The sequence below is a fragment of the Canis aureus genome, chromosome 17 (assembly GCF_053574225.1).
Source record: "Canis aureus isolate CA01 chromosome 17, VMU_Caureus_v.1.0, whole genome shotgun sequence".
NCBI lineage: Eukaryota > Metazoa > Chordata > Mammalia > Carnivora > Canidae > Canis > Canis aureus.
Genome location: NC_135627.1, coordinates 54,599,308 through 54,613,034, shown reverse-complemented (window position 1 = coordinate 54,613,034; position 13,727 = coordinate 54,599,308). Strand labels below are relative to the sequence as shown.

The following is a 13,727-nucleotide window of genomic DNA, read 5'->3' as shown; positions in this document are numbered from 1 at the left end:
CCGTCCAAAATCTTTGGGATGCAGCAAAAGCAGTCCTAAGGGGGAAATACATCGCAATACAAGCATCCATTCAAAAACTGGAAAGAACTCAAGTACAAAAGCTAACCTTACACATAAAGGAGCTAGAGAAAATACAGCAAATAGATCCTACACCCAAGAGAAGAAGGGAGTTAATAAAGATTCGAGCAGAACTCAACGAAATCGAGACCAGAAGAACTGTGGAACAGATCAACAGAACCAGGAGTTGGTTCTTTGAAAGAATTAATAAGATAGATGAACCATTAGCCAGCCTTATTAAAAAGAAGAGAGAGAAGACTCAAATTAATAAAATCATGAATGAGAAAGGAGAGATCACTACCAACACCAAGGAAATACAAACGATTTTAAAAACATATTATGAACAGCTATACGCCAATAAATTAGGCAATCTAGAAGAAATGGACGCATTCCTGGAAAGCCACAAACTACCAAAACTGGAACAGGAAGAAATAGAAAACCTGAACAGGCCAATAACCAGGGAGGAAATTGAAGCAGTCATCAAAAACCTCCCAAGACACAAGAGTCCAGGGCCAGATGGCTTCCCAGGGGAATTTTATCAAACGTTTAAAGAAGAAACCATACCTATTCTCCTAAAGCTGTTTGGAAAGATAGAAAGAGATGGAGTACTTCCAAATTCGTTCTATGAGGCCAGCATCACCTTAATTCCAAAACCAGACAAAGACCCCACCAAAAAGGAGAATTACAGACCAATATCCCTGATGAACATGGATGCAAAAATTCTCAACAAGATACTGGCCAATAGGATCCAACAGTACATTAAGAAAATTATTCACCATGACCAAGTAGGATTTATCCCTGGGACACAAGGCTGGTTCAACACCCGTAAAACAATCAATGTGATTCATCATATCAGCAAGAGAAAAACCAAGAACCGTATGATCCTCTCATTGGATGCAGAGAAAGCATTTGACAAAATACAGCATCCATTTCTGATCAAAACTCTTCAGAGTGTAGGGATAGAGGGAACTTTCCTCAACATCTTAAAAGCCATCTACGAAAAGCCCACAGCAAATATCATTCTTAATGGGGAAGCACTGGGAGCCTTTCCCCTAAGATCAGGAACAAGACAGGGATGTCCACTCTCACCACTGCTATTCAACATAGTACTGGAAGTCCTAGCCTCAGCAATCAGACAACAAAAAGACATTAAAGGCATTCAAATTGGCAAAGAAGAAGTCAAACTCTCCCTCTTCGCTGATGACATGATACTCTACATAGAAAACCCAAAAGTCTCCACCCCAAGATTGTTAGAACTCATACAGCAATTCGGTAGCGTGGCAGGATACAAAATCAATGCCCAGAAATCAGTGGCATTTCTATACACTAACAATGAGACTGAAGAAAGAGAAATTAAGGAGTCAATCCCATTTACAATTGCACCCAAAAGCATAAGATACCTAGGAATAAACCTAACCAAGGATGTAAAGGATCTATACCCTCAAAACTATAGAACACTTCTGAAAGAAATTGAGGAAGACACAAAGAGATGGAAAAATATTCCATGCTCATGTATTGGCAGAATTAATATTGTGAAAATGTCAATGTTACCCAGGGCAATATACACGTTTAATGCAATCCCTATCAAAATACCATGGACTTTCTTCAGAGAGTTAGAACAAATTATTTTAAGATTTGTGTGGAATCAGAAAAGACCCCGAATAGCCAGGGGAATTTTAAAAAAGAAAACCATATCTGGGGGCATCACAATGCCAGATTTCAGGTTGTACTACAAAGCTGTGGTCATCAAGACAGTGTGGTACTGGCACAAAAACAGACACATAGATCAGTGGAACAGAATAGAGAACCCAGAAGTGGACCCTGAACTTTATGGGCAACTAATATTCGATAAAGGAGGAAAGACTATCCATTGGGAGAAAGACAGTCTCTTCAATAAATGGTGCTGGGAAAATTGGACATCCACATGCAGAAGAATGAAACTAGACCACTCTCTTTCACCATACACAAAGATAAACTCAAAATGGATGAAAGATCTAAATGTGAGACAAGATTCCATCAAAATCCTAGAGAAGAACACAGGCAACACCCTTTTTGAACTCGGCCACAGTAACTTCTTGCAAGATACATCCACGAAGGCAAAAGAAACAAAAGCAAAAATGAACTATTGGGACTTTATCAAGATAAGAAGCTTTTGCACAGCAAAGGATACAGTCAACAAAACTCAAAGACAACCTACAGAATGGGAGAAGATATTTGCAAATGACATATCAGATAAAGGGCTAGTTTCCAAGATCTATAAAGAACTTATTAAACTCAACAGCAAAGAAACAATCCAATCATGAAATGGGCAAAAGACATGAACAGAAATCTCACAGAGGAAGACATAGACATGGCCAACATGCATATGAGAAAATGCTCTGCATCACTTGCCATCAGGGAAGTACAAATCAAAACCACAATGAGATACCACCTCACACCGGTGAGAATGGGGAAAATTAACAAGGCAGGAAACAACAAATGTTGGAGAGGATGCGGAGAAAAGGGAACCCTCATACACTGTTGGTGGGAATGTGAACTGGTGCAGCCACTCTGGAAAACTGTGTGGAGGTTCCTCAATCAGTTAAAAATAGACCTGCCCTACGACCCAGCAATTGCACCTTTGGGGATTTACCCCAAAGATACAGATGCAGTGAAACGCCGGGACACCTGCACCGCGATGTTTATAGCAGCAATGGCCACGATAGCCAAACTGTGGAAGGAGCCTCGGTGTCCAACGAAAGATGAATGGATAAAGAAGATGTGGTTTATGTATACAATGGAATATTACTCAGCTATTAGAAATGACAAATACCATTTGCTTCAACGTGGATGGAACTGGAGGGTACTATGCTGAGTGAAGTAAGTCAGTCGGAGAAGGACAAACATTATATGTTCTCATTCATTTGGGGAATATAAATAATAGTGTAAGGGAATATAAGGGAAGGGAGAAGAAATGTGTGGGAAATATCAGAAAGGGAGACAGAACGTAAAGACTGCTAACTCTGGGAAACGAACTAGGGGTGATAGAAGGGGAGGGGGGCGGGGGGTGGGAGTGAATGGGTGACGGGCACTGGGGGTTATTCTGTATGTTAGTAAATTGAACACCAATAAAAATAAATTAAAAATAAATAAATAAATAAATTTCCTTTATCTAGGATACATGGTATACTTTTTGTGTGGACTACTAAAATAAAGTTTGTATGTTTAAATATTATAAACAGAACAGAACATATACAAACCAGATTGGAGGAATATAGATATTTTAGACACAATAATGACAAACATAAAAGGAGAGAAAATTTTTAAATAAAACTCAATTCAATAAAATGAAAAGATTTTTTAAAATTTAGTGGTAGTGTTTACTTCTAAATGTGCTGTTCCATTGTGAACTCTTGGTTTCTGAATTGTAAAAAAAGTTGTAGTGATATGCTTTACTGAAAATAACAATGGATTAATATTATAATAGTTTGAGCAAGGTGAGCTAATCTAATTAACTTGTCTATTATGTCCTAAAATATTAAAAATTAAAATAATCCTGCTCTTAATTAAAGGGCTGAGCTGCCTGTGGACACGTATCAGAGAAGATTCATCTCTTTCACTTACTTCTCTTACGATTAGTTCTGAAGAATATCATTATGACCACTTTGCCAGGTCTGTCTATCCTCAGTTTCTGAAGAAATAATCACCTCATCCAGACATGAAAGGCCGTCATATTGCCATTTGGCAGTACTGGACCTATGAAAAACTAAAAAGTGCTATTGAAAATGAAAGGCCCTATTATTTCAATTTTTTGGCAGGGGCAGTTACTTGAATGATCTTCCATTCCTTTTTTTAATGTTTAGCCATTTGTGTATGTAATTTTTTAAAAATTTAATTAAAGTGTAGTTGACATATATTAGTGGCAGATGTGCAACATAGTGATACCATAATTATATACATTACAAAATGTTCTGCCACCATACAAAGCTATAATATTATTGACTATATTCCCTATGCTGTACTTTTCATCCCCATGATTTATTTATTTTATAACTTAATCCCCTTCCAATCTTGGATTGGATGAAATGGTCAAAACAGTATACTTATAAACATCTTTATAGGCTAACTGGGAACAATTATCTTCAATGTTGATTAACAAAGAGATCTATAATTAAAATTCTGAGAGCTATCTATGCAGAGGAACAATTTTATATTGTTCATATAGAGCCTGAGTCTCAAGAGGTTTAAGGACCTCACAAATATATCTAATGATTTTCTGCAGCATCTTAATAAGGTAGTAGGAAGCTGGCATTCTGGCTCTGTAGCACAGAGGAGGATGCTAAGCCATAGTAGTAGGTGTTGCATTTATACTGATAATCCACTGGGTGGGTCATATTTCATTTTTAATTTTATTTTTTATAAATTTTATTTCATTTTTAAGGACTTCAGATTCACAGAACTGAATTGCTTATGCTCACTAGTCCAAAGCCCACTATTAGCATCCATCCAAAGAAAGTCCTTGATTTGCCCTATTACTTTTCCCTTCATCTGTATCTTCAATCCCATCCCCCCTTCCTACTCTCCTAGAAAAATATATGAAAATATGTGCTGTCTTAAGAATACCTAATGGGAAAAGAGATAGTCTCTTTCACAAATGGTATTGGGAAAATTGGACAGCTACACGCAAAAGAATGAAACTGGGCCACTTTCTTATATCATACTGAAAAATAAATTTAAAATGGATTAATGACCTAAATGTGAGCCTGAAACTATAAAAATACTAAAAGAGAGCACAGGCACTAATATCTCTGACACTGGCCATAGCAACATTTTTCTAGATATGTCTTCTGAGGCAAGGGAAATAAAAACAAAAACAAACTATTGGGACTACAGCAAAATAAATAGCTCCTTCACAGCAAAGGAAACAATCAAGAAAACTAAAAGACAACCTACTAAATGGGAGAAGATATTTGCAAATGACATCTCTGATAATGGGTTAGTATCCAAAATATATAAAGAACTTATACAACTCAACACTCAAAAAACATATAATCCAATTAGAAAATGGGCAGAAGATATTAATAGACATTTCTCCAAAGAAGACATATGGATGTCTGACATTTTTAAAAATGCTCAACATCACTGATCATCAGGGAAATGTAAATCAAAACGACAATGAGATAGCACTTCACACCTGTCAGAATGGCTAAAATAAAATTAAAAAAACACAAGAAACAAGCATTGGCAAGGATGTGGAGGAAAAGAAACTCTTGTACACTGTTGGTAGAAAGGCAAATGGGTATAGCCACTGTGGAAAACATTATGGAGGTTCCCAAAAAAATTAAAAGTAGAACTACCCTACCCTATGATCCAGTAATCATACTACAGGATATTTACCCAAAGAATACAAAACATTAATTCAAAAGGATACATGTACCCCTATGTTTATAGCAGCATTATTCACAATAGCCAAATTATGGAAGTAGCCCAAGTGTCCATTGATAAATGAATGGATAAAGAAGATGTAATGTGAAATATATGTATTTTACTCAGCCATAAAAAAAGATGAAATGTTGCTATTTGCAACAACATGGATAGAGTTAGAGAGTAGAATGCTAAATGAAATAAGTCAGGCAAAGAAAGACAAATATCATATGATTTCACTCATGTGTGGAATTTAAGAAACAAAACAAATGAGCAAAGGGAGAAAAAAAAGAGGGGCAAACCAAGAAACAGACTCTTAACTATAGAAAACAAACTGGTGATTATTAGGGGGTATGTGGGTGGGGGATGAGTGAAATAGGTGGAATAAACAGTACACTTGACATGACAAGCATTTAGTAATGTACAGAATTGAATCACTATATCGTACACCTGAAACTAATATAACACTGTATGGTAACTATACCGGAATTAAAATTAAAAACTTAAAAAAAAAATGTGTCCTTTCGGGTCGACCATCTATAAGCATATGCATTTATGGCCGAGCAATTTTGCCCTGGAAATGTACCTCAGAAAAAAAGTTTGTGCACATTCATAAAGAATTACATACTTATTTGTTTATCACAGAGTTGTTTGGGAGTAGCAAGGGAATGGAAGCCAGCAGTATGTATCACTAAGTGAATACATACATAAAATATGGTTTATAGATATGACTGCATACTATGTAACAGAGGTAATGAATTAAATTCTAATACAGTAGCATGAGAAATGTATTAAACAGAATGATATCTAGGCACAATGTCATCTAGGTAAAATTTTCAGACCACGTGTATAAAACAATGCTAAATATTTCTCAGATACATGTTTATCTCTCATTTTAAGAGAAAACTTATAGTTTATCAAGAATGAAGGGAAGAAAGGAAAGAAAAATGTAAGGGAAAGTGGGGAAAAAAATCAGTCAAAGGGTCTATGGATGTAATTTACTAACTTTGTACCAACACAATGCTAAGTTATTATAATCATTATCTTATTTCAAACTTATGAAGTAGATACTGTTGTTCCCCTACTAAAAGTTGAGCCAAATGAAGCTCAAAAAGGCTAAAAATATCACCTAAGAGTTCACTGCAAGAAAGTGGCAGATCCAGTTTACAAAAGCAGATCTGGCCCACTAGTCACCAAGTCAATTTTAAACCACTCACCTCTGAGAGCTGTTTTTGGTAGAGGCAAGATTGTCCATTTTCCTATAGCCAGTTTCCTCTGTTCTATACTCTACAATTTTACACTCTGCTTTCAACTGTTAGTTGTTTTTGTTTCCCAAATTCCTGGAAGTGAATATAAAAAGTAGTAGACAGAAGTTTAATAGACCTTGTTATGCTTCTGACCAAAAAAATAAATACACTTGCATCTGATTTATACTTTAATGTCTCAATAATTAGGTTAGCATGAGTTGATATGGAAGAAACCAATATGCCTAGATACACTGTTAAAATTTAGTTTCTGGACAAGACAATAGAGTGATTCCAGAGTGGTGGCTCATCTGCTATCCTAACATACCTAAAAATCCTACTTGACCATATATAGCATCTCTCTTTAAACTTTATAGATTGTTCTTAGGAGATTACTAAGGTTCTGAGAGTGGATGCTGTGTTTCTTAGTAATATAAGCTATTGCATATTTTGTCTTTAAAATATTAAGGAAAATATTAATTAAGCTGAATAATCAATTAAGTTATTTTCTTTGAAGTTTTATGTGATGCTTCCAGGTTGTTAGAAATTAAATTTAACAATGACAAAATCTCTTAGATATTAAAAAGAGGGTGCAAAATGTCAGGTCATACACTCATAGCTGAGTTAATTCTTTCTATTCTCTATAATTGCCAAATGGAAAAAGCTTTTGGAGAGCTCTAGCAGAGATAACATAAAACCTGCTTCTGATTACTGAAACAACAAGAAAGATGAGAATGGTGACATTGATGACATCACCAAATAATATAATGCTTGAGATTTTTACTTTTCAATTAATTATGTTCAGTATGCAACCAGAGAAAGAAATAGAAAACTTAATTAGGAAGCCACAATAAAAAGTACTACTTATTGATAATCTCATATGAATGCTCAAAAGCTAGGAGGAAAAAAAAAAGAGACGTGGATGGAACTAGAGGGTTTTTTTTTTTTTTTTTTTTTTTTTGGAACTAGAGGGTTTAATGCCAAGTGAAATAAGTCAGTTCGAGAAAGACATACTATATGATTTCACTCATATGTGGAATTTAAGAAACAAAACATGTACATACATAGGGGAAGGTAAGTAAAAATAAAATAAGATGAAAATAGAGAAGGAGGCAAACCATAAGAGACTCTGAACTCTAGGAAACAATGTGAGGGTTGCTAGAGGGAGGTGGTATAGGGTAACTGGGTGATGGGCATTAAAGAGAACACTTGATGTAATGAGCACTGGGTGTTATACGCAACTGATGAATCATTAGATTCTACCCTGAAACTAATAATACGGTGTATGTTAACTGAATTGAATTTAAATAAAGAATTTAAAAATTAAATACATATATACATACATAAATAGAATGCCTACTTACCATTAAAAAAAAACCTAGAAAAAAAAGAAATTTGGGGGCTGAGGTGAGAGAGGACATGAAATGATGTGAAAAATGTTATAAATGAATTTTGAGATTCATAGTTCCAGAAATATGAAAGAACTGAATAATAATGAGAGGACATAATTAATATTATCTCTTGAAAATTTACTGATACCTATTTTAAAAATTCTATATTTCCACCAAGAAGAGTCTAATTAAAGAATTCCACATGGACTTCATTTCTTTAGGTAAAAGAATGATTATGTTTTGAGGGTTATGAACCTCTTTTACAATTTTGGCAAAAGTTCTGTAACATCTTTTTCCAAAACACACATTCATGCCCATTTTGCATAAAATTCCAAAGGCTAATAAACCTAATACCCAAGGACTTAGACTACAGAGGTCAAATTGATAGGATACATAGCAACTCAGTCTAAATTTTTCCTACAAATTCTTTTTATAAAGTTTTCTAAGAAACAACTTGGCATTTACCATCTTTCTGGGTGCACATATAGAATGAAAACCAATCATCTTACTTCAGGCAAGGTCCAATTTTGACATAATTAGATTTTGTTTATTTTACCGGAGCTGCCACTGAGTTTTGCAAATTGCAGACATCATAATGACACTTCCAGGAACTAGTGCTGAAGGAAACGAGGTATCTGGTTACCAAGAAGGCTAGTGAAGCCTTGCACTGTGGAAGGAGGCAGTATTATCAGGGGTTCTATCAAACTAATAGAAAGAACTGAGAGTTCATCAAACCTTAGTTCAAGCTTTTTGAAAAAGGAAGTCTAGATGAGTGCTCCAATAGCATAGTTGACACTCAATTAAAATATTCTTGTCCAACCCCACGTCTGGTACATCATTAGGATTTAATGCAATCATGTCTTGAGAGCAAATAGAAATGTTATTTCCCACGAGCACTGAATCAAATTAAGAACATTCGTAAAGCTATGAAATCCATTCCTTGTGTCTTGGGATGCTCTAATGAGAAGCATTTATCTGTTAGGAAAAGCTTTAGACCCACCTGAATTTTCATCTCTGTTCCTTGGGATGTCACCAAACCAAAGATGCAAATGAGACCTAAGATAACATTAGATTCTGTTCAGTAGGCTCAGACACGACTAATGAAGGATGTAATTTTGTATATTCAGGGTTTTTTTTAGTTGCTACTGTGTGGGTGATACTTAAAGCAGTGTGGCAAATGTAAGGTAAAAGATAATGAGAAGCAGGAAGAAGATACTGTGAAGCTTGAATATGAAATCAGAATGACTGGGTTTAGTCCCTGGCTCTGTCATTTGGTAACTATGTCAGGTTGCACAATTTCTCTGGGCCTCAATTTCTTCATAGGTAAAGTGAAGATATATTGTTTATCTGTTAGGGATTTTCTGGGTTTTTGCAGCTGTCGTCACAGCAAGGTATGGTTTTCTCTACATTGCAAATATACTTTAAATTTATTTTTTAAAATTGAACACCAATAAAAATTAATTTATTAAATAAAAAAAATAAAAAAATTTATTTTTTATATTCATTATAGTGATCAATACATACAGTTTTAAAACTCAAATATTACTATGAGGTTTAAAACAATAACTATGAAAAAAGTGGCATTTTTTTCCCAGATTCCTGATCCTCAGGGGTAGCCATATTAACCTTATTAAGCCTTATTAATAAGAGTTATTAACTCTTTTAACTCTGTTTATTTGGTCCTTCAAGTTCACTTTTATAATATGCTTCTATCTATTTTTTGGTTGTTTTCCAACATTTTGTTACTACATATTGAATTTCCAAATTGGTATATGAGAATTTACTCTCCTAAGCTACTCTCAACACATACCTTCCTATTCATTCCCCCCCAGTCATATCACAATTTGTGATTAAATAAGTATTTAATGCTTATATTGTTATGACAATAAAAATGTTCAGAGCTGAGCTATGTAATTTAGTATGATTCTATTTTCTTAGGCAACTTTCCCTCTCTCATTTGTTATTTTTATGTTTTACATATATATTCCATCTTCTATTTACTTTTTATTAATTCCTTTTCCAAATCTCCACCTGAAATAGCCACTCAACATCATCAGATGCATCAAGTGATACCAGTTTCAGTTTCTCCCTTCCCACAACCTTCCTATAGTCCTTTGTCTTCTGGTTCCAATCTTCACTGTTTCTAGGATCCTTGAGGACTTACCCTCACCGGCAGGCTGGTAATTCCCTTTGCTTCTCTCAAGCCATGTTTCCAAAATCAATTTCTTTCTTTCTTTCTTTCTTTCCTTCCTTCCTTCTTTCCTTCCTCCCTCCCATCCTCCTTCCTTCCTTTTTTCTTAATAAAGTAGAACACATCAACTTGTTGCTTCCCAAGAAATTGTGTGTAAAAAGTGAATGTTTGAGACAGACTACATCTAAAAATGCTCAATTGAATGTTTGTTTGGGTATACAATCTAGGTCAGAAAATAGTCTCTTGCAGATGAAAAGGCATTGTTGTAATGTCTTCCAGCTTTCAATGTCATCCTTGAAAGATTGATGCCATTCTAATTCCCAGTCTATCATGTGACCTGATTTTTCCTCTTGGAAACTTAAATATGTTTTATTGTTCATGAATGTAATGACATTTCAGGATGTTGTGAGTTGTGCTGTCTCTTTCATTTTATCATGCTGCTGTGCATTTGAAGAACTCTTTTGTCCAAATACTCATGTTCCTCACTTCAGGGAAGTTTCTTTCAATTATTTCTGCAATAACTTCCTCCCCTCTGTTTTCCATTTCCTTTTCTAAGATGGTTGGTTTCAGTTTTCCTTTTACCCATCTGATCCCACGTTAAATAAACTTGGTATCTCCACATCCAAATTCTTGGAAAGGAAAGGCACAACCATGCTGACTTCACAAGGACTCTTCAGACTGGCTGGTTGGCCACTGTTAGTCCCAACACTGAGCTCTCAGTAAGGTTATAAGGATCCAGCTATTCCTAATCATTTACATAACCAAGCAGAACAGAGATTCTTACTCCACCCTCTTTTTTATTTTTTTCCTTCCACTTTCCTTCCTCTTCTCCCTCTTTTTTTCCCCCTTTGTCTTCTTCATCCCTCATAGGGATGACCATTTGATTCTCCTCTTCTTTTACCCTTTTTTTATCTTTCTTAAACTTTACTATCTACCTGTATCCTAACCCTACTGGCCATCTGTCCTCATTTCAGTTCTATGGCCTCCCACCTGTCCTCTCTATAGGCTCACCTGTCATATTAGTTATAGCTACAAACCTAGCATTCTGGAACTAGAATTTACTGATGAGGAATTGGGCCCAAAGAAGTTGGGCTGATTTGTTAGTGGCAGTAGGACTCCAATGCAGATTTGCTAACTTTGGAGTTTTTGAACTTCCCATTACATAACAGTTCAGGGAACCTCAACACAAACCTTTAGGCAATGCTCCTATGCATTTTGTAGTACAAATCCCACTGAAAAGATGGATTTTTACATTGTGCTTGAGTTAATAACTAAGTCTTTAAAGAGTAGCCCCTATATATTCCAGAAGTAAAATAAAACAAATAAGAGTTTCTAGTAAATGCTAACATTTATTGAACACTTACTATGTGCCATTCATTTTTCATATGTTATCTTATTTAAGCCATATATTAACTTTATGTAATAGTCTCATAAGCTCTGATTTCAATATGATAAAAGGCAGAGAAATTAATTTCTTGTCATAGAGACATAGGAGGAACTTATTCATAAGTCTGTCTGTTTCTCAAGTCCATGCTGTTAACTAATCTATGGTGCTTCCTGACAAACATTGTTTATGGCATTATTGTAGCCTGCTAGACAAGCTCAATAATCCAAGAGCATGCACAATTATAAAATAGGCTTCAAAGTATTCATATCCCCTGAGGCCTATTTAGCAATACCTGCTTCTCCCATTTCTTTGTAAATCTTTAGATTCAGGGAGGGACAGATCTCCCCAGGCCCATGTATATCCTTATTCTGAGCCTTCCCATTCTTATGGAAAAAGGTAAATATAGCAAAAGTAGAGTGTTCCAGATTGTTTCCAGTCTGGCTTACTTCTTTTCAGATTAAAAAAAAACATTTGGTGAAGTGATATTTTTAAGGTTATTATAATAATTATATCCAGCAAGCTTCTTAAGGTTTATTTGAAGTGATTTGCATCAGTCCAAGCTCCTGGTCTGCTCTCCAGGTTTTTGTGATTGCTGTTTTGAGCTATAAATCTAGCTTGGCTAATGGAGGATAATAAGCAAAGTGTCCTTGCTTTCTCTCCAATATAACTCAGCTGTATATTACAAAACCTTGATTCTGCCTTTAGACATGTGTTGACCAGCTTGTCAGAATTTCCATTGGCATTGTATATGAGGGTGGGCGGAACTGCTACAATTTAGATGTAAGTGAATTAAAAAAAAATCTTTCAAGTGACTTCAACCCCCTGATTCATTTTCAACTTGGAAAAAATACCATATACATGGTGGTCTATGAGAGCTATACTTTGGCAAGCACAATTTATAATTCATTATCCTTTTTTTTTTGTCAAGGCAATTTTTAAAAAGCTATTTCTGTCCTCTTTCAAATTGACATCTTTCTTCTTTGACTGCCATATGAGCTTTATGCCTTATTTTCAACATCTTTAGGGTATTTTTTTCTATTGCTTTAAAGTGTAATGAACTATGTATCAGATATTGTAAAATATGTTCTAGACTTCCAAGCAAGTTAAATCTATCACCTGTTTCATAACAACTAAGGAACCCAGTGAATGTTCTGTTGTAATCTCCACAATAAGAAATAGTACTTTATGTTAATAGGCTCCCAGGGTATTTCAGAGCCAGTTTGGAATCCAGGACAAACAATAGCTTTACTGTCAGCCTTGACACCCCCCACCTTGACACCACCAGGCAAACCACAGGATCTGTGCAGAGTGAGGGTTAGTAAGGTCCCTGAGTATAGTAGGTTGTAAAGTGCCTCCCAATTATATTTGTCTAGAACCTCAGAATGTGACTTTATGTGAAAATAAGGTCTTTGTAGAAGTACTTATTTGAGATCAAGTCATACTGGATTAGACTGGGCACTAAATCCAATGACTGATGTCCTTATAAGAGGAAAGACAGGGACACAGAAACACAGGGAAGAATCAGGGATTAGAGTGATGCAGCTGCAAACCAAGGATTGCCAGAAACTAGGAAGAGGTAAGGAAGGCCCTTCTCTAGTGCCTTCAGAGAGAACATGACTCCATTAATACCTTGATTTTTAACTTCTTGCCTACAGAACTTTGAAAGAATAAATTTCTATTATTTTAAGTCATCCAGGTTAGGGTAATCTGTTACAACAAATCTAGAAATGAATACAATAAGGAACTCCTGAATGATGATATTGAAAAGGCTTGATCACAAATAAGAGTGTCCAAACACTGGGCAGCCTGGGTGGCTCAGTGGTTTAGTGCCACCTTCAGCCCAGGGCGTGATCCTGGAGACCCAGGATCGAGTCCCATGTCAGGTTTCCTGCATGAAGCCTGCTTCTCCCTCTGCCTGTGTCTCTCCCTCACTCTCTCTGTTTTTCTCATGAATAAATAAACAAAATCTTTAAAAAAAGACTGTCCAAACACTTAGGATTCCTGGGTATATGCCTTTAAACAACTATGCATTGCTGTGGGTAATAAGAATGACT

General features: G+C 35.5%; 1 protein-coding gene across 3 annotated transcripts in view; it reads right to left on the bottom strand.

The window, feature by feature from the left end:
- Nucleotides 1-13,727, bottom strand: part of LACC1 (laccase domain containing 1) — a 181,856-nt gene that overhangs the window by 35,243 nt on the left and 132,886 nt on the right. For all 3 annotated transcript variants that reach the window (XR_013355949.1, XR_013355947.1, XR_013355948.1), the window contains one exon: nucleotides 6,678-6,800. The gene's annotated coding sequence lies outside the window, so the exon portion shown is untranslated. The remainder of the gene's footprint in view (nucleotides 1-6,677; nucleotides 6,801-13,727) is intronic.